This window comes from Micrasema longulum, unplaced genomic scaffold, assembly GCF_059751315.1.
Source record: "Micrasema longulum isolate JH-2025_06_02 unplaced genomic scaffold, ASM5975131v1 h1tg001769l, whole genome shotgun sequence".
Taxonomy (NCBI): Eukaryota; Metazoa; Arthropoda; class Insecta; order Trichoptera; family Brachycentridae; genus Micrasema; species Micrasema longulum.
The window spans coordinates 202,468-224,109 of record NW_028278944.1 but is presented as its reverse complement, the minus strand read 5'-3'; the positions used below and the strand labels follow the sequence as shown (position 1 = coordinate 224,109).

Below are 21,642 nucleotides of genomic sequence, written 5' to 3'. Positions count from 1 at the left end.
ACATTTCGCTATCCAAGTGACTTGCTCTTCAAAGAATTCAGAGTACTGAATATTATTCAACAGTATATATTGAGAACGGTAGTGGTTACACACATAAAGAGAGACATTTACCCAAGCGTCAACCACAACCATAATACAAGATACTCTAATAGGGATCGGATACTAAGTGAAGGGGTCAACACTGTTTTGGCATCGAGACAACACTATAACGTAGGCAAAAAGGTCCATAACCTTTTGCCAGAATCGTGGAAAGACAGGAGTGTTGTCAAGTTACGGAAGGTGTTGACCTCGCTCTTTCATGACATTGGTCGTAGGGAGTCAGAAAAGTTGATGCATGCCACGGATTGGAGAACCTTACTGGATGTCAAAAATAAAATATAAAAAATAAGGAATAATTTTAAAAATATATATTTATAGATGACAACCATGAAGTTTCGCATAAATAAATTGTCTATGTTTTTATGAATGTATGTATGTGTATGCGCATGGGTGTATGTACGTGTGTGTGTATGTACATGTGTATATATGTGTATATTTATATATACATGTGTGTATATATGTGTATGTCTGTATGTATATGAATCAAAATGTGTATCCGAATAAGTTTATATTTTGTTTGTCTGTGCTCTATATTAATTTGTTAACTATTATAATATATAAAAATGTAATTGCCTAGCTTGGAACGGAGTATGTACCCTTGTTAGCTGGGCAAAGTGAATATGGATTTGTATTTTGATAAAGAGTGTGAATAAATAAATAAATTTAAAATAAAAAACAGTTTTAACCAATGAAGATAAAATTATTACGAAGTTTTAATTTAACTAGTTCCGTGATCCCTTTTACACTGTGACTCGTTTCGTTTTGGAGAACATAGACTGATGATTAGCAGGCGTGTTCCGTCCATAGATACTGTGGATGCGGCACATCCTTAAAAAATTCAAAAATAATATGAATTTTACAAAAAAAACATTATGAATACGAAATAAAACCTTCAAATATGTATTCCTAAAATTCTCACTGAGAACGTTCGGTTGCACGCGATTCAAACAATATCTTCAGTATACATACCTAGCTACATATGCGTATTTCCTATATCAACGTACGTTCTGAATATCTAGGTATTTTGTTCTTGATAGTATTTATTGTGTACGCGGGATGCTGCTTGTCGAGTTGCGTCTAGTTTCCATAGCATTTGTCAAAATTTTCGCGCATGCGCTTTAGGTTTATAAGATTTTAGATTTTTCTTTCGAGACTCGGAGAGATAAGAAGCATCCAATGTATAATGCAAAGAAAAAACGACTCTCATAACGCTTATCGTAAAGTTTGAATTGACACTTGGCCCAAATTTATGAACGATTGTCTCGGGTCTTGTTTTAGGTATTTTGATGCTTATATTGTTATTTTCTTTTCACACCTACGGGGACCGTCCTGAAAGACCATCGATGGCAATCTTTCAGCTTTGTTCGGCGGAACTAAGGAGGAGGCGAGAGTGCTGGCTAGCGATAAGGTCTTCCGGAAGCGTCTGGTGATGTCCACATGCTTCACTTAGGAGTGGAAAAAGAAGAAAATAAGAAAATTTACAGCTTCACATCTAGACGCGCCTGTGCTCCGTCAATTTATTGATTGTCAACTATTAATTATTGTTACTCTAATGGATAACTTATAAAGCTTATTAAATAATTCTGAATAAACCTACTAAAATAAGGAACATGATGGTTTTTAGTCAGCATCCTTACTAATAAAAGTCACCGCACGCGCCTGATGATTAGGACATTTCTGTTTTACTTTAGAAAAAAACACCAACGAGTGGATAGAAAAAAAACTTTAATCCGATGTGAATTAATTTTTTTTCATAATTACATGAATGATACATATTTTTTTTGTTTATTACAATCAACTTTTATAATTTTATAATTTAATAACTGTAATTTTCCGTAAAAAGAGAGTAAATCTTGTGCTTGGAGAGCGACTTACACATTTTTTTATTGATAAACCCTTACGGGTCACATACATTTAACAAAATATTTTTACTTGTAAAATTCACATTCTAGTGTTAATAATAATTATTTTAACATCTTTTGTAAAGGTTGTCTGAGTCTTATGTTTTGTTTTGTCCAATTTGTTTTTTTGTCCAGTTTATTTTGTACAATTTTAGCTCATGGTTTATAAGTCTCGATTGTCCTTTTCTCGTTTTAAAAGGTTGTATATGATATTTTTCTGATATTCGCGTATTGTGTTGCATGTTTACTACAGTTTTTTTCATGTTTTAATTCTTCGTCTACAATTACATATGTGGCTAATTTATGAATAAATTTTAATAATTCTAGTTTAAAGAGTTCAGTTACATTTATTTGTTTAGTTTGTTTAAAAAGTTCTTTAGTTGCTCTTAGAAAAGGTAGGTCATATGCTAACATTAATATTTTATTTTGCTGTCTTGTGGTCTGTTTATGTCATTTTGATTTTCTGTTCTCCATAATAGTTGCATATAACATATTTATTTAGTAATTGGAAGTTCTACAATTTCAAATACGCATGAGAAAAAAAAACAAACAAAATAAAAAGAAGCACGGAAACCAACAATACAAATTAAAAAGAATGCTGTTTAAAGACAGTAAACATACCTAGTAAACTAGGGTTCAAAAAATTTTTTTTAATTGTTTTGAATTTATTTACTGATTTATTCGTTTTTAATCATATTGCACAATTTGTTTTTCTGGGTTATTACGCCGTGTGTCGTTCGTATTATTAAGCGAAGTTTCGGATAGCATTACAGCGTCCATCATCAGGGTTGATTATTTGTGAAATAGATGTGTAAACTAAATTACTAAGGATTCGTACCGTGTCGTAGTCGTTGTCGTCTACAGCTTGTCAAATTGAAATCTGTGGCGCTTCACAGTCCATTCGACTAACAACTACTACTAATACTATGTTTACTCCAGTTACGGTAAAGGTGAAAGTGTATTGTGGTATTTGCATGTTGGAGTAGTGAGTGTCCTGACAAATATATTGTTTTCAATGTTTAAAATATATATTTAAGAACCAAAATTTATTTACAAGTAATTCAAATAGATCAAGCCAAAGAAGGAATCGTGTGTTAGAAATACCACATTGTAAAACGAGGCTCGTACAGAGACATGCATATTTTATAGGGCCAAAAAATTTTAATTCTTTTTTTACTGATAATATTTCATTGATTCCAAACTTTCAAAATTTTCCTTCTTTTAAAAAACATGCACTATCCTGGATTCAAACTAAAGTTATGAATTTTTTTTTTCTTTGATTTATTTTGTTGCCCTTTAATAATAAGGAATATTTTTGTGTTTTTAAAAAATATTTTTATTTCCTTTTTTAATTACTATAAAAAAATACAATATTATCCTTTACAGAATGTTTTATTTTTTCTTTCTTATGTTACACAAAAGTATTATAAATGTCCATTATTTATTATAGGAGCAAAAATTCATTAACATTTTCTTGTGTACCCACGAACAGGCCATACCTTTGTGGGATTTTTTATTTACTATTTTTCTATTAATGTGTATTTCATTGCTATGTAATTATGCTTTATTTTTTAGAACTCTGTTTTATTATTATGTTTAATTTAAAAAAAAACAAAAAAAAAATAAAAAAAAAAAAAAGGGCACGGTACGTCTCGAAGCTGGTTGACAAAAAAGCGGTAAGAAGTTAAATACCAACATTTATTAAAATGTTTGAAAATAATGTTTATGCTCTGAACACAAAAAAAATAAATAAAATAATAGTAATTTATTGTAATAATTATGACACACTTGTCAAGTCTGACACACCTGCAAGGAACAAACATATACTTTCTTGTTACAACACCTACTTTCTCCACATACATTACGAATGCAAACGTATCTCTTATTGTTATGAATTCTGGACAAATCAATGTTTACATGTATAATACTGGGTAATATAAAACAAGCGGAACTCTCAAAAATTTAACATACATATTGATAAACATGTGTAATGTGTTTACCCTTAAACAAATTTTTTGTTTTTTTTCATTTGATATTTCTTATGTGTGAAATATGTAAAAACTGTGTTTGTTTTTAAAACGAATTTAACAATTAAAACATATCTCTTCTTTGTTAAAAAAACAAAAGACTGTTTAAGTTTCTTGAAGATGTTGGTAAACCTGTGAGAACGTGTATAGATTACCGAAGCCTGGATGATCTTGCGTATTGACACAACTGATTGCATCACGAATTTCGCAAAGCCAAGTCAGCATCAGACAAGGGCGCACCAAAATAATGTTGCATAAGTTGATCACAAGTCAGTGGCTTTGTAATATTAAAATAAAAGATTTAGCACAAAAAATGAATGGTTTAATCAAACCCTGTCTTAATTGAATAATTATAAATTAAAGTGTAATGTAATTTTCCATGCACAAGAGTTTTTGTTTGTTTTGGAAAGGCATTATCATTTAAAATACTGTGCAAGAGAATAAATAAATTTAAGGAATAATAGATTTTTAAAATATTTTTATTCACAGTACTATATTTAATAAATAATTTTTGAGATACAATCACCAACTCAATAAAAAATAAGTCCTGTATTAAGTTGGGACGAATAATACATTTAAACAACACAGTAATGTAATCTCAAATAATAATTATCATTAAAAAATTGTAATAAATATGGATATAATACAAGAATATCAGAACAATATCACAAAAAACATTCTAAAACGAGACAAGGACAATCGAGACTAATAAACCAGGGACTGAAATTATACAATAAACTACCAGACAAAACTAATCAAAACTTTCCAAGATATTTAAAAAAGATAATTATCAACAACAGAGTATGAATAAAAAAATAGATATTATTCTTGTAAAATAAATGAAATTACCCGTAAGTCGTAATCCGAGTTAGTTAATAAATTTTCAAATAAAAATAATATTATATGGTACCTACGTAAATACAAACTTAAAAAAGTATATGTGTATTTAACAATTAATAAAAAAATACTTTTTCCTCAAAGCAATGTCCCAGAACTGCCTAATGTACAAGGGAATACAATTATTTGAGGAAATGCCAGAAGCATAAAAAATAAAATAAATGTAAATATATTAAATGTTAATAGTATATGTGTGAAAAATATTAGGTAATATATAGTGTAAATAGTGAATATAATTAAAGAAAATGTACATATGAAACAGTGAATATTATAAATTAGGATATTAAGTGTATAATAGTGATAAATAATGTTAGAATAAGTATAGATGTAAATATTGTGTTGTAAATATATATTAGACTATGTTAATCATAGAACTAAATAAAATAAATAATAATAAAATAAAAAAATGAGTTATGAACATAAACGTTAAAGTATATCCTTCTAGGGAATCGGTAACAAGACAATCATAACATGGATACAAAGACAACAAAACAAAGTCGATTAAACTTTACAAACTAAGTTGTATGAAAAAAACACACCAGTTTTATAAAATGCTTGACAGAAATTGAGACGGTAAGAATTGTTTACACAATTGTAATGGGAAACATATAAGTTGATGACAGAACAAAATCTAAAATGTTTATATGTACAAACGTTATACCAGACAACCCGAAAAAAGCAAGCATAAATGCAGGATTGGAAAAAATACAATACAATGTACACTCTGAATTACCCGACTACTTGAAAAATTATACTATCGACAAAATTCTATAGTAATTAGACGAGACATTATAGAACTTGACCTTACTAAATATGATTATATAACCCAAACTGGTTTTTTAAAAAAAGAGGACAAAATTTAAAAAAAATATCACTAGTCAAAAGATTTTCAATCATGATTAAATTAAAATAAAAAGCTTTTCTACAGACTGCATACCTACGCCCCTGTCACGCGTTCGACCTGTTCTGTCGTTTCTTACCTCACAGAACCTCTTGCCGATGGAAAAGTTGATTAGTCTCAGAGGTCACCATTATTATAATCTGTTAACTACAATACACGCAAACTTCAGCAGCGTTCATTACATCTTCTGAGAATTTAACACGGGAAAAATATTTTTCGAAGCATTTCGCAGTGACAAGGTATTGCAATGAATGAAATCCGAGTTTATAATCACAGATTATTAATTTAAGAAAATTAGACTATTTCGAAACATCAATGCCTACAAATGGTATCACTGGATATATCATGTAACATTAACTATTCTACGCTAATTCTGAATCAGAAAATCAATTACTGAATTTAAAAAAATTACAAAACAATTAAAGGAAAGTCATTGCGGCCTTTTTTCCAAAGATAAAATATCTTTAAATGATTTTTGAGTGATACCATGTGTGTTAGACTTTTTCCGACGTTTCAAGTAACATTGTCGGAGCCATTTTTAGGGTAAAGAGTGTGTTTTGTAGAAAAAGTGTGTGTTTTATGTCCAAGTAATTTGTACCGTGTCGCAGTCGGCACATTTCTATTTATTTTTGTAGTATGTAGTGCTGGGAACCATATTAAGTTTAATTTAAGCCCGTCGTCTTTGTTTATGTCATTTGGGTGTCTGTGTATTTCAATTGCCTCTTTTATTATTCGTGTTCTGTAATGACTGGTTTTATGTCAATTATTTGGTACGAAGGCGAAAAAATGTCCGGCGTCTATAAAGTGTTCCGCTATTGTGGATTTGTCTGGGTACCCAAATTTCCACGCTATTTTATGTTCGTCAATTCTTTTCTTTGCTGTGCGCCCTGTTTATCCAATGCACACATTATCACATCCTTGGTAACTTAGTTTATAAACAGCTTCCGTTTTTAAGGGGTATTATCTCTTGGGTTCAATAAATGGTTTTTTATTCCCACACTCCCAAACGTCGTTACAATATTTTCTCCCTTCAGCACTTTGGTATCAACCAAAAAAGAAACACATTGATAACAGTGACCGTAAAAACGTTCGCACATACATAACAAACCTATGAATATACATTTGCGAAATCTGATTAAAAAATTACATCTTAATTAGAAGTGTTAAAACTTTTAATTTTCATAAACAAAATTTTAATGAATTTATTGTGTGAAATAAAAACATATTTCAGGAGACATAAACCTGAACTTCCTCTTTAATGCAGTTCATCTTCAAATATCTATTGGTGATCAAAAAAATATTTACATATGAAAAAACCCTCCGCTTGTCTGAATTTTAATAATTTCAATACAAAAAAGGTCCATAATATGCGCAAAATATCTTGTCTTGACACCGATCACTCTTTCTATAAAAATGAGCAGAGGATCAAAAAAATCTTTGAATACTTTAGAGTTCACAAGTTCATCAAACTGAGGATGGTGATTGGCACTCGCAACCCGGCGAGAGCAACTTTTAATATCATGCATGCTGTCTGAAATTTTAGTCTGTGAGGTTTGAGAACGGACCCAGCAGCCTCCTATAAAAAACGTCTTGAGGATGCGACATTGGACCTTGCTTGGACACGTGCTGTAGATGCTTTAGGAGAGCTATAATCCAAGTTGTCTTTTCTCCACACTTCCCGTCGTCCTCGAAAGCCGTCCATGAAGACTTTTCGGTTTTATTCGGCGAACCTTATGGACGCAAATTCTCGAAACCCTAGATTTCCAAATAATTTTAATTTACATAGATGCAATATAACTGTAGATTTGAATCATTATTCAAATGTTGGGACAAAAAACTTTGATGATCTTCCGGAAATTTTAAAATCAATAGCAAATATTAATCGTTTAATCAATATAAGCATAGAAACAATGCGTGCTTCATAACAAGAGTAAAATTATAAAGATATCGGTTATCTCACAATTTAAAGTAGTTTTTTCACTTTAAAAATATATCTCAAAACTGGAAATGTGAAACCCTCTACGGTGATTTAATTATTATTATAAAATAGTTAATTGTTTTCCGATTTTACGAGATGCGTTTGCTTAAACCACTCATCTTTATATTTCTACAGTGCACGATTTGAGAGCGCCTTTACGTGTCTACACAGATATCAATGTTATCATTATCAATATGTCCAATTTCTTGATTTTTTTCTAATCCATCTAAGACGGACATAGTACGTTAGCATTGTAATTTAGAATACGTTCACTCACATTCGTGGTACACGCCATATTTCAAGGTTTTTAAGATATTATGTATAGATACATTCCTAATAATACTCTTTCACTTCATATGCTCATTGATATTTGGAACGAACCAATACATAACCGCATAGTTACAGATAATAAAATCTGTTTTGATTGAATGAAAAGTAACGAAAATTTAGGTTAAATGAGTTTGATCTGTCAGTATTGCTTCATTTGAGTTTAAAACACAATTAGTTTACTATGGAAAATAATTTGAAAGTAAAATTTTACAGTGAATTACGAAAATATTAATAAAAATCACTTTTTACTATGTTCGAGTTAACTCATTTATATTTTTTAAATTGCGTTACGATTTTTATTTATTCAAAAACTAATTATGGTATTTTAGACTGTGCCTGTGTTAAGTCATAATTTACAAGGAAAAAATACAGTAAATTAGATTATGAAAAACGCAACGGGAGAACATTTCGTTCAACAATACCCCTGGATACAATTATTCAGAACTTTCTTCCAAGTAGTGGTCAACGTCAGGAAGACCTGACATGATTCGTAAAGAAGAAGAAATTAGGTTTGTATAATAAATAAAAAATGAACATAACTAGCTTTGGAGAGTCAACTTTATTCATCATCAGGTGTACACATAAATGACCAAAATCAACAGTTAAAGAAATAGAAAGCTCAGTATTATTTTGGTACGTGTATTTGTACATACACAAATCTGGATTTCTCCCAAGGGGGAGTAGGTATATATTTTTATTTATATCCCTACATAGATGATGTAGAATTTTTTCAAATTCAGGATTATGGATACATAAAATAAAGTAATCTGCTAATTAAAATACTTAACTTCAATATCAATACATAGATGGCACTCCAACTCGCTTGTGAATGGTTTCTCGTTCAGCAACATATATACAAAAATCAAAAATGTTACCAGTGTGGATATTCGCTAATAAGCGGAATGGGGAATGTTGTAGTACCTACTTAAAGTGGCCACTTAACCCAGCCAATGACAGGTCATAAGCCCTGTAAACGCTCGAATATCCATAATCCTGAATTTGAAAAAGTTCTACCTCATCTCTGTAGGGATATAAATAAAAATAAATAGAAAGCTTATGATGGTGCGTGGAGCTATAAATGGAGAATATTTTATTTGAAAATATTGAGAGAAGAGGAATGGTATTTTAAAATAAACTGAGATAAAAACTTAGTGGGTCATTTTAAAAATAATAAATAAAAAACATGGCAATTGGAAAAGCGTTTTCAGGTGTAGCCTAATAGGTTATATGGGTAAGGCAGATAAATCTCATCCACATCAATCAAGGTTCTTTGACTTCGCAAAAGTCAACAGGCGGAAGAGTCGAGGAAATGTGGATGTTTTTGACTTGTATTTTATTAATTCGTCGGAAAAAATTGCCATTTGGCCAATGTACAACTTAAATAATTTATAAAAAGTAAATTAAAAATGTATTTAAATAAAGTTAGTTTGAAACCACTTGCCGACTTTTTTGTCCAACGGATTTAAGACGTACCCGTCTCTTCGTCAGGATAAAGACCACTTTTTATTTATAAATTACGCAACGATGTTTTGAGTATGTCCAAATGTTTGTGGACTAAATCATATTCAAAAGACTATTTAGAACTATCCAAAACACCCTTTGAACTATCGAACTATGGGCATTACTCATAAACGTGGTATAAAGTTACGCCTAGGCATAGTGATAGAATACAGATGGAAATTTCCTCTTTATTAAAGTGGTAGAATAAGGGTAGTATTCCCATTCCTATTTTATCACTACGCCTTAGCATAACTTTATGCCAGGTTTAAAATTAAAGCCCCATGACTGATAGTAGAGAAATGCTAATTAAACGATATTTTCTGTTCATTTTTAAAAAATGTGGAGAAAAGGGAAATTAAAAAAAAAATATTACTACTTAAAAATAAATAACAATGAAAAATAAATATGCTGTTTTACTTCTTACTTTTTCGGCTATTTCTATGCAAAAAAATGTGTTGATTGGTTTCGCCGTTGAGACGTGAAGGAAACACAAACAAAAACACTTTTGCATTTATAATATTAGTATGTATTTGGAAAGAACGTTTATAAGGAATCAAAAAATAATAAAATCCAATAATATCATTTTTGAACAAGGTCTTCAATTAATATAATAAATAAATATAATGCTTGTTTGATATTCTATTTCTATTTCTAGTCTACAAAAACGTAGAACTAATAATGACTCCATATATATGTTCGGCATACTAAATGGTATAATCGATGTTCCATCATTACTGGGACAAGTAAAATTCAATATTCCGACTCGTAGATTGAGAAACAATGAAGTACTGTTCATCGATCAGCATAGAACAAAATATGGCCTAAATTCTCCAATGACCCGCCTTTGTCGTATTGTTAACTCAAGACAAGATCTGGACTTTTTTGGTTTAAGTTTACAACGATTTAAACGAGCACTAAATAAATAGTCCAGATCTTGTCTTGATGTCCCTTATGTTTGTCAATGCTTCTTTCTTTTTTTAAAAATGTTTTAAACTATTCTTTTATTGTAATATTTAAACCTTATAAATTGTATACATGGACAATGTCCGTTAATAAATAAATAAATAAATAAATAGATATAAATTGAGTAAATGGTTGCTGTGATAAAAAACTTTTTTTTTCACTACATAAAAGGAGTTTAGCTATTTCCAGAAAGTCAAGAGATAGCGACCACTTCGTTGTTTCGACCTGTTATACCGCTTTTCACGCCGGATGCAAAGAGTAGAGTAAAATGCCGTACAAAGTCGTACGGGTGCATGTCATACGCATGTCTCCTTATTGAGAATCATCACCATTTCATGTCCGCTCCCTAGAACATACGGCTTAAACAAATCGCATCTGAGCGATAATAATGGCATTAGTGTCTAAATGGTCATTTTTGAGTTGAGTATGCAGAAATGTTCCTAAATATGAATTCTATTCGCATAATACGCACCCTTAGAAGTAAACTGTCGTAAGTCTAAATTAGGTTACTTTAATTTTTCTATTATTATAACTAACGGCCGTAGCCAATTTGTACAAAATTAAAGTCAAATACGAAGTTATATAATATGAAGAAAACATAGTTAATTGTTATGGTTTAATTTAGTGAAAGTAATGTGTAGTAAAAAAATAATAAAATATTTGCATTTTGGGTTTGTAAATTTTACATAGGCACATATTGTTAGGCACAAAAATTCAGCAAAATTTTTAATAAATAGACATTTATATGAGTTTATTATACAAACAGACTGAATCTCTAGTTCATCGATTATTGTTGCAAAGTCAGTCGTACTTACTTACTTTGTACAACCGAATAAGCATGAACCCATCTAGGTAGCAAGTATGACTACTTGTATGATTCAGGGGTTTTAACTAATTACACATACACATATATATGCATATATTTACATATATACACACACACATGTAAACATACATACACGCACATATATCTAACATATCAAAGTAAGGATGTACAAGATTTTAAATAGTATCCAGAAATAATGCAACCATCGTCTGTTTGCGACATGTTTCAGATATAAATGCATACCAACGTGTTTTTAAAAAACTTTTCTTAGAAAATCACTAATGAATCTCTACTATTTACAAGACAAACATTGGTATTTTTTTAAATCAACGAGGAAGTTCACCCTCACGGGAAATTGAACATCAAAAATAAAATCTAAAAATAAAATGGTATAAATTAGAGCGTTACATTATACGGCGAAGTTTCTTAAAAATGTAAGAAAAAATGTCTATAAAAAAACGGACAACTTTGCATGACGTCACTAGCTCTTCCGAATCAACCAATGATTAGATAGTTGTAATAGATTTCCGGTTGATGGCAAGTCAATTGACGAGTTTGCAGAACTCACGAGGAAGAAGGAGAAGAGAAGTCAAGACGTCATACGCAAAGTTATTTTTAAAAAAAATGAAAAAAATCATAGCACTCATAGTATGATACACAAGCCTAGTTTAATAGTCATTGAGTAAAATATCGAGAAAAATACTGCAGTAATAATGGTACTTAAAAAAAGAAACAACTCGATAAGCCTCTATTTAGAGGTTTGTCAGTAGGTGGGGAAAAGAGGATACGGAAGGAAGTTTTGAAAAATAAACGACAACCCCCGGGCAAATCGATAAAAAAATCTTTCTTAAATTTTTTTCATGCTACTGACGGGAATCGAACCCGCAACGCCAATTACAAAATTGGCCGTCTGACCAACTGCGCTATAGCGCACGTCTTACACTACAGTATTTTTTTCATATTTTCTTTGTAATTATGTGTATATTTTATTGAAAAAATGAAAAATGAAAAAAAAAATTAATACGTTCTGGGATGTAGGAAAAGCGGCATAGTTTAACTCAAAATCTTATATTATACTTTGAACATAATAAATACTTGTGTATACAATTTTTTAATTAACCTTAATTGTTTTTGATAAATGTATTTATATCCTGTATTTGCAGTATCTTGTGGGTATATATTTTTTCTCATTGAAATGTTATAATTAGTCTTAGGCAGTAGGTATATGTTTCGTGCCAATCATCTTATTATAAAAATCAATGATTTTTTACACGTAAACAGCGTAACTAGCTCTATTTTTTTTATTATTAAGTCAATTATTAATAATAATGAAAATAAAAAACAGCTGTGATTATAGCAATAGGCTAAATATTAATACAAACCTATAAATAAAAAAATATTTTTTAAGCATTTCTGGTATATAGGTCTAATAATTCAGTAAGATGTATTTCTCCCGTATCAATAGAAATTTTTTGATCTTAAATTTCACAGAAATCCACAGATGGAAGAATAGAACAAATATGGATTTACAAACATTGGCAGAATGGTGAATGTTATAGTGTGTAAAGTGGTCACTGATAGGTCAAAAGCCCTGTTAATGCTTAGACTTTCATATTTTATTTTCGAGAATGTTCTCCAGCTCTGTTGTATTATGTTAATAATGAAAACGCTCCAAATCATTGCTTAAATTCTTTGTGTACCAATGTGCCATATTTAAAGATTTGGAAAATATTATTTATTATGATGCATTGAGTGAAATATACAAGGTCTAGCAAATGGCAGATATTTTTTCACTTAGTCACAAAACTGACAAATCATTTTTAAATTTATGAAAGTAAAAGCTAACATACATACAAAAAATTCACGAGGTTTTTGTACCACGTGAGTTGCCTATCAATAAGACAAAAAAACACGTAAATATGTAGGTACACGGTTATTCTACTTAATAATTTTATTGTATAGATATTTACGTTCGCACGATTTTATCTTACAATAAAAATCAATAAATTTATCGTTTTATGATATATGCCATAAGGTACTATTGGATATATATATGACGTATCATAAATTAATTTATAAACCATTTGAAACTGATAAAACAAACGTTTTTAAACAACAGAAATTCCTTTCCAATTTTCAAACAAAATTTATCATTTATTAATTTAAAAAAATAACAATAACAATTTACATGCTAATGACAAGATTGCGGATTTTTAGGTTGCACCCGCGTTAAGTTATAAAAAATTAACACAAGAGGAAAAAATCGAGGATATTAAAATAAATAATAACAAATAGAGCATTGAACATTGAAAATAACAGTTAAAAAAATTACGTTAAATTCATTAAAAAAATAATAGAATAGAAACAAACATAATCTAGAGAAAAAAAAAACAAACAAAAAAAAAATTTGGAAAAAAATGGGTTAAGTTTTTAAAAATATTATCATTTATATACAAAAAATGCATTACATTAAAAATTAATAGAAAAGAAGACAAATATTTTTTTGTAATTATATATCGTCATTAATGAATGCTAGGATTAAATTTGTATAATGTGGTTGAGATTTTGGCTGGATTGTATATATATTATGTAGTAAAATAAAACAATATTGTAATTTATAACATTGTTTTTTTTCTCGAAATTTCAACTATGTAAACCTGTTACAGCTTTTTGATTATTGGCTTTTGATTCACTGTAGACGATTTTTTGATTGTTTTTCGATTAAAATTGTTAATTGTATTTAAAATATTTAAGTTAACGAGATGTTATCAGTTATAAAAATATTTAAAATAATAAAATAAATACTAAAAAAAAACTGATTCTAAACAAATTGTTAGCATTTTGATGAAGGCAATATTGACATTGACAAAGCTTATACTAGTAGTAATGATAATATTTGGCTGATTCAAACAGCGCAATTTTTGTGATAAATCAGTGAATTCAAAACTGAGCGTATGATTGACGATTGAAGTTAGATATCAGTTTAGATCGGAACTAACTGGGGCTGTTGATGATTTGCATGTGCGAAGGCAATTGGTTCCAGGCAGAGGGGCCGGTAACGGCAAAAGCACTATCTCCGAACCTAGTATTTGGACAGCGCCGGATTTCTACAAATTTTCATCTACCTAAATCAAACGCTGACCTGAGATTTGATATTTTTTGACATACATTTTTTATAATACAGAGGTCCGATAGGTATCTTGGAGATATTTTATGAAATACCTGTCCAATTCACAGCTGACACGTTTATTGGAGAGTATCGACTTTATGTTCCTGATGAATATCTTCGACAGTTTCAGCACATACTGTTTCTTTTCCCGGCTTCCAGAACTAACATGTATGTGGTTTTGCCGGTTGGAAGAGCAGTCAGGCAGCTTAACATGATCACTTTGAAGATTGACATCTTTTATATCAGTGAAACTTTGTTAAAGAGGCAAATACACTTGCTTTTGGAGAGTATTAAACTTTCATGATATCAAGCTATCGCTCAAGAGTTCTTCGTCTAAAATATTGTCCCAATGTAAAGCCTTTAGTTAATATTGTGTTTCACTTGTTATTTTTTTGGTTTATTTTAATGAATGCATTTTTTAACATTTTTTTTTTTTAAACATTTTTTGTGGATGGGTTCTTGATTCGTGACATATATACAAAAACCAAAAATGTTACCTGGTGTGGATATTCGCTAAATAAGCGTAATGGGGAATGTTGTAGTACCTACATAAAGTGGCCACTTAACCCAGCCAATGACAGGTCATAATCCCTGTAAACGCTCGAATATCCATAATCCTAAATCTTGAATTAAAAAAAAAAAAAAAATTCTTCCTCATCTCTGTAGGGATATAAATAAAAAAAATAATTAATTAATGCATTTGAAAGGAGATGCATTCACCTTTCTTCATCTTAGAAACCATCCATACTTTTCCTGATATTCTTCCGATGGCCATGATAAACGATTTCCCAGTTTAATGAATACATTATAACAGTAATATAAAATAGATGACGCAAAATTCAGACATGATTTTTTTAAAAGTGGAGAAATCCACAATTCTGTGTCCGCGTTCAGAACTACGTAACTCGCAGGCAATATGAAATTTAAAATTGAAGTGGATAATGTAAATCTGAATTGGCAAAGCATTTCCTGTCTACTTAATGTTTCCGGGTCATTATTACCTATAAGAAATATTATTTGTAGTTACTGCGTGCTGGGAATAAAAATCGACGTACTGTTTGCTATCTTACGAATCAGACCTTTAGGGCCAGTTGTGACGAAAAATAAAGTTACGATCGCGTCAAAACTAGTTGCTTTTTTACAATTGAGTACAGCTCATTGATTCAGGATACGTTATAATTTTTTGTTTTATATATATTTGTATAAATAAATAAAAAAACAATAAATAAACTAAAAAATTATGCTACCTCTGAGATTTGGGAATAGGTGTCTCGTGGTTTGACTTTGTAAGGAATAAAGTAATAGGATAACAAACGCAGCAAACTCTGGTGACAACTAAAAACTTTGTTATTTTATGCACGTAAACATTTTTCTCTACCTTCCGTTATAAATACAAGAGTAACTAGATACTCCACCCCGATGCTGCAAAAAAAAAAAAAAAAATACAACCTTTGGTCAAAGAGGGTTGGCCAACTAATCGGTTACAGTGTACAATCTACTTCCATTATCCATAAAAACAATAAGTAAGTTCTCACAATATAAAATTGCTATTAAGAAATGGATAGTGGAGGTGGGTTGCACACGGATCGATGAGTGGATCAAGTCAAATAGGTAAAATGTGTGTACTGCTTATGAAGTTTGTTCTATTGGTCTATATAAATTAGTTAAGTTTTTTATGATTATTTTAGTTTTTTACTGTTTATTATGTTAATATTAATAAGGTTTATTGGATTAATTACGTTTTTTTATTGTTATTATTATGTTAACTTTGTTATATAGCTAAACTTAGGGATGTTTCACATTTTGTAAAATGTTTCCCTCGGCACGGGATACCACAGGGAAGGAACATTATTCTGTATAAAAAAAAGAATACAAACAATGTAAAATTATAAATAAATAAACTGTCATCAAGCGGAGGCGATACGGTTGGCTGGGCCATATACTGCGGTTGCCTCCTGAGAGCCTTAACCACACTTGTCTTATTTAAATACCCCTGATTTATTTTAAAACAAGAATGATCATAGGTTATAATATGTGTTTTTATTTAAAGGTAGTTTCAAAATATTCTTGTTGCATTGTATTTTTAAATGAATGTAATGCCTGGCTAATAACACTTTTGTCTCCCGTGATAAATGTATTCGTGCATTCTTCTATGAATGAAGAAGACGGTGTTACTGCGTAAACACTTAATTGATTAGAATTCAATGCATCAATTCGAGAACGGTTATTAGTAATTTGCGTGTTGATTGTTTGTCGGATTACAGTCGATATAAAGTGTATCGAACCGATCAAATCGTTATACTTTCTCTGTCACACAAATTTATTGTGCAATTGACCGTAACCACGCCATAGTAATACACAAACGAATTGTAATACCCGACATAAAAATTCTGTGTTAATTATTTATTTATTTGACGGACTTATGCAGTCCATTCTAACGATGAAAAATACAATTTCTTATAATAAATACAGGCACTAATAAAATAAAATACAACTAAATAAAATTAAAGCTAGGACAAAAAAAATTAAAATTAGTACCTCAAGACAATATCCGATCTATTTTAGTGATTTTTAAATCTATAAAGTCTTGCACCTAAAAAGTCCAGATCTCGTCTCGAGTTTACAATACGACACAATCGGGACATTATGATTTAATATTGAATTAAAACTTTCAGCCCGGGTGTTTACACGATGTTCATGTATTGATTTTTATAATACGGACTTGCCAAGACAGGTAACATTCATGATAGATATAGTAAAGGCAATAAAAGATATCAATGATAGGATAGCAGGACACCAAATGCCGAACACTCCTCAAGTGGATTGAAAAGTCTGTTAACGAATGACAAAAGTCCGCCTTCTCCTGACGAGTTTTCTGTAGTTCCATCGTCACTAGAGAAAATTTGGAGAAGCTGCTAAAACAGGCCACAGCCAAAGCGCCCGATCTTCACATATTATGAACATATTTTATCAACTAAATAAAGTTTTTAATTGAATGAAATTTACTAGAAAATTGTTTTTTGAAGTAAACAAAAAAATAACGATCCCCTTTAAGTAAATATAAACCTTGTACATTATAATCATTATAATCAAGGTAAAAAATAATGCAATTCCCATATCTAAAAAATAAAATTTTAAAACGCACGGGTATTCTTTCAAATGTATACGAAATTTTATATTGATTTACTCACATACCTACCTAACAAAATGAAGAAGAAATAAGTTTATTTTTTAATTACTGGTACCCCTGAAAAGGTTTTTTCTTCCTTGTTTACGTACATTTTGTTTTTTAAAGGAATAACCCACTTAGCCTCATTTTAGAGGCGTTTCGTTTTAATACATATTTGCCTAAGAGATCGCATTTCGACAGCATTTATTTATTATTCATTAATATTATTACATTCAATGAGTTAAATATATACGAAATTAATTTGTATCCTCCTCACTAAGAAAAAAAAGTTCTAAAGAGGACTGTAAAGTTTTGGAAATTTAATTAACATTGTGTACCTATTTTTTTTTTCTATTCGTATTTATTCCAGCAAGATTTTTTTTGTTCACTTAATTTAATGAAAGAGAAAACTTCGTTTTTAGTTTAACAGCTGGCTGCCTGGTTTGTTTATTTTGGTGAGAATTCACGTCGTTATTATAAATGATATTACAGTGATTTTTAATAATTTGGTTATTTCAGTAAAATAAAATAAATTTGATTTGGTGAACGTATTTGATATACGAGTATATACTCATACTGATATGTATACTCGTATAATGTTATTTTGAATCGACTTTATGTACTCGGCAATAACTATACAGACGTTGCTGATATTTTTAACATTAAGTATGGTTTATATAAATCAACTCTATTTAATCATATTAAAGATGGTGAACAATAAATTACTTTTAGATTCTAGTGCTTTCTATGTTTACTTTTATATGGGTGCTATTGTGTACTACATTTACGTGTATACTTTTGTAATTGTTATTATTATAACTTTTTTTTTTGAGGTATAACAGAATTTTATTGTATTCAATATATGCACTTATATTTTGTACCTTTTTAAGAAAAGAACATAAAAATTATTTTCTTTTTGAAATTTTATCTTCATACATTGTTTAATTATTTTTTTATATCTAAGTATGTTCTTATAAAAAACTGCTGTGTCATGGAATTTATGTAACATAATACTTTTTAAGGTGATTTTTATGTTTTTCACCATAAACTGAAGTGTTTTTATAATTTTTAATTAGGTAAAAGGCACTGCATGCCGTGTATATCAATAAACAAATGAATAATAACACATATTAGAATAAATCTTTAATGAATTTTGACGATATTGAAATATTTACGAGTTTGAAATACAGTGTTCATTTAAATTAAACGTTAAAAGGTGGTTCTGCATTGCAATATTTGAATTATGCTCTCGTAAAACGATGATGATTTTGTTTTTTTTAGGAATTAAAAAAAACTTTAGGGCAAAGCTTCTTTAAATCAATTTTTAGTACAGTAGCAGTTTAACAGTACAAACATTTATGCACTATTTGCAGAAAAGGAATGATGATAAAAAAAGTTTAAAAATATATATATTTATTACACGGACCAAGTGCTTTTCACAATATAGTAATAAAATAAGTTTAGTTATACAAAAGTTAAATCACTTTAAAAACATGGATGTATGACAAAAAAAATAAAACAACAAAAAAAACACATATTAGATTGTTGGGATACAAAAGATAGAAAAAAGGCGTTATATTGTGTACATACAATACCATTTAAGTTTGTAAGTGAAAATTCTTGATGGAAGTTTACTGTAATTTATTATAGAAATAAAACACAACTGATATTTTAATCCACAAATTTGGAATATCCCGTGACCGGTTTCAGCGTTTTCGTCGCATTATTTTTTTATTAAAAAAAATAAATATTTGCGTTTTTATGATTTACCTAAATATTTAATTTTGAGGGCCATTTTCTACAAGTTATAAATAATTCACTATTAGAAAATGGGAATCAAGTTGGGGTAGAGTAGGATTCGAACCACGGACCTTTGGTCCGTGAGTACGAGACACTAGCCACAGGACCACAACCCGATTCAATCAACTCACATTGCTCACATCAACTCACATCCACTCACATCGCATTATATTAACGGTTTCATCGCATTATATCAACTCATTTTTTAACCCGAAAAATTTTGTTAATGATCCTTAAGACAAAAATAATTTTATTTAATTTACTTTCATATAATTTTGAATTCTCTATTATTACCTCTGTTTTGTATAAATACATTGAACTCTTTAATAAAGACACCGGTCTCGAAGATGTCGCAAAAGCGATGAATCTGGTCACTGGATATTCCAAATTTGTGGATTAAAGTATAACTCGTCTTTTATTTCTATAATAAATTACATAAAATAAGTTAACAGTAGTTCGTTAGCATAAGTGGCTTTTGCAAATTAATTGCTTATATAGATATTATAGAGCATCATAAAACATTAATACAGAGATGATTTGAATACACACAAAAATGCCGATATAAGAGGTACATTTATTTCCTAGTCAGCGTATACGCGGTGCGGTATATGTGAGTGACAAAAATAATAAGTTTGAGAAGGGTGACAATAGTATTTTGTCTAGTTCTACGTCCCGGTATGTTAATATTTATTAAATCCAGAAGTTTACAACGGTCGAATTTAGAATGAATAATTTTATATAAAAATGTTAAATCTGTTATTGTCCTGCGATCCCCTGTGAATTTTGTAAAAAGAAGATGATATAATAGAGTCGTACTCTAATTGGCTTCTAACCAATAATATTTACAAGAGTTTTATTACATTATTTGATTAAAAATCCTTTATTTTTCTACGAATGATAATAGCCTTAATTTTCATAATTTTAGAAGTAATGTGGTTTTTAAAGTAAAGTTAAAAACATATTAACAAGTGTAAAGATATCCGTAAGAAGAAGAAAGCGCTAATTGGCCAAATAAATAATGAGAACCATTTTAATTTATTAAAATATGAGTACTTGAGTAATGTTAATGGAATGTCATCAAGAATTGTCAATCAATACCATAAATCAAATTGATAAAACATATTAAATGATACAAAACGATAACAGAGTTTTGTTTAAATGACTTTTAGTTGTTAGGTTACACTAAAAACACCTTGCTAAAGAGCTACAACTCGTATATTATGATGATGAAAAAATATCGTAAAATAACTTACCTCGGTTTTAAATAAACAATCCTTATTTCTTAGTTCTAGAAAAATCCATGTGTTTCGTTGCAAACTTAGCACAAACTCACACTGCAACCTGTCAATGATTTAAACAGTCGCTTTTCAACTTTTTTAATAAATATGGTCACAAACTGTAAAAGTTGTATTCATTCAACCCGATAAAACAGACACACAACAAAACTGTTAATTTATATGTTTTTATAAAAAAACCGTTGAAAAAACAATTAAATACTTGTAAAATACTAAGACACCGTGGATGACCTTAAAACAATCTTCTCGTCATCAATGAAAGAAATTTACAAAAACCCCAGGTGAAAACCACCCTTATGCACGAGGGTATACGGTCTCTAATCCCGCGGCACGCTGCGCGAACGTCCGTTTAGAAATTCAAATTAGCGCCGGAGGAATTTGATTCTTATCAACAGGTGTTTTAAGGTTGATTATAGCGCGGCAGGTATTTGAGAATGCTTCGGGCATGACCGCTCGATTCTCGAGTCGAATCAGTACTAAAGAAATTGTATTTGAAATACCCGCTCTAAAGTTGCGTACCGAACGCGACAAGTGAAAGGAAAGTGGTAAGGAAAATACATTTCAGCATAAAAATCGCCCATCATTTGTATGATTGTTAAAATATTTCAGTGTGATATTTATTCTTTGTTATAAATTATTTTACTTAAAATTTTCTTCGCGTTGATTTAGATCAGGTGTAACAGATGTAATCAAGTGTAACGGTGAGTGACTAATAAAAATGGTGGCTTCTTGTTGAAATGCCGTAACGTTCACATTGTTTTCTTTTATGATAAAGTGTACGCTTTGC

General features: G+C 29.8%; 1 protein-coding gene across 1 annotated transcript in view; it reads right to left on the bottom strand.

Annotated features, from left to right (window-relative positions):
• LOC148274053 (glutaredoxin domain-containing cysteine-rich protein CG31559-like) overlaps positions 1–21,333 on the bottom strand; it is a 239,372-nt gene extending 218,039 nt beyond the window's left edge. Inside the window, exon 1 of the mRNA XM_088237703.1 lies at positions 20,814–21,333. The gene's annotated coding sequence lies outside the window, so the exon portion shown is untranslated. The remainder of the gene's footprint in view (positions 1–20,813) is intronic.
• Between the last annotated feature and the right edge of the window lie 309 nt (positions 21,334–21,642).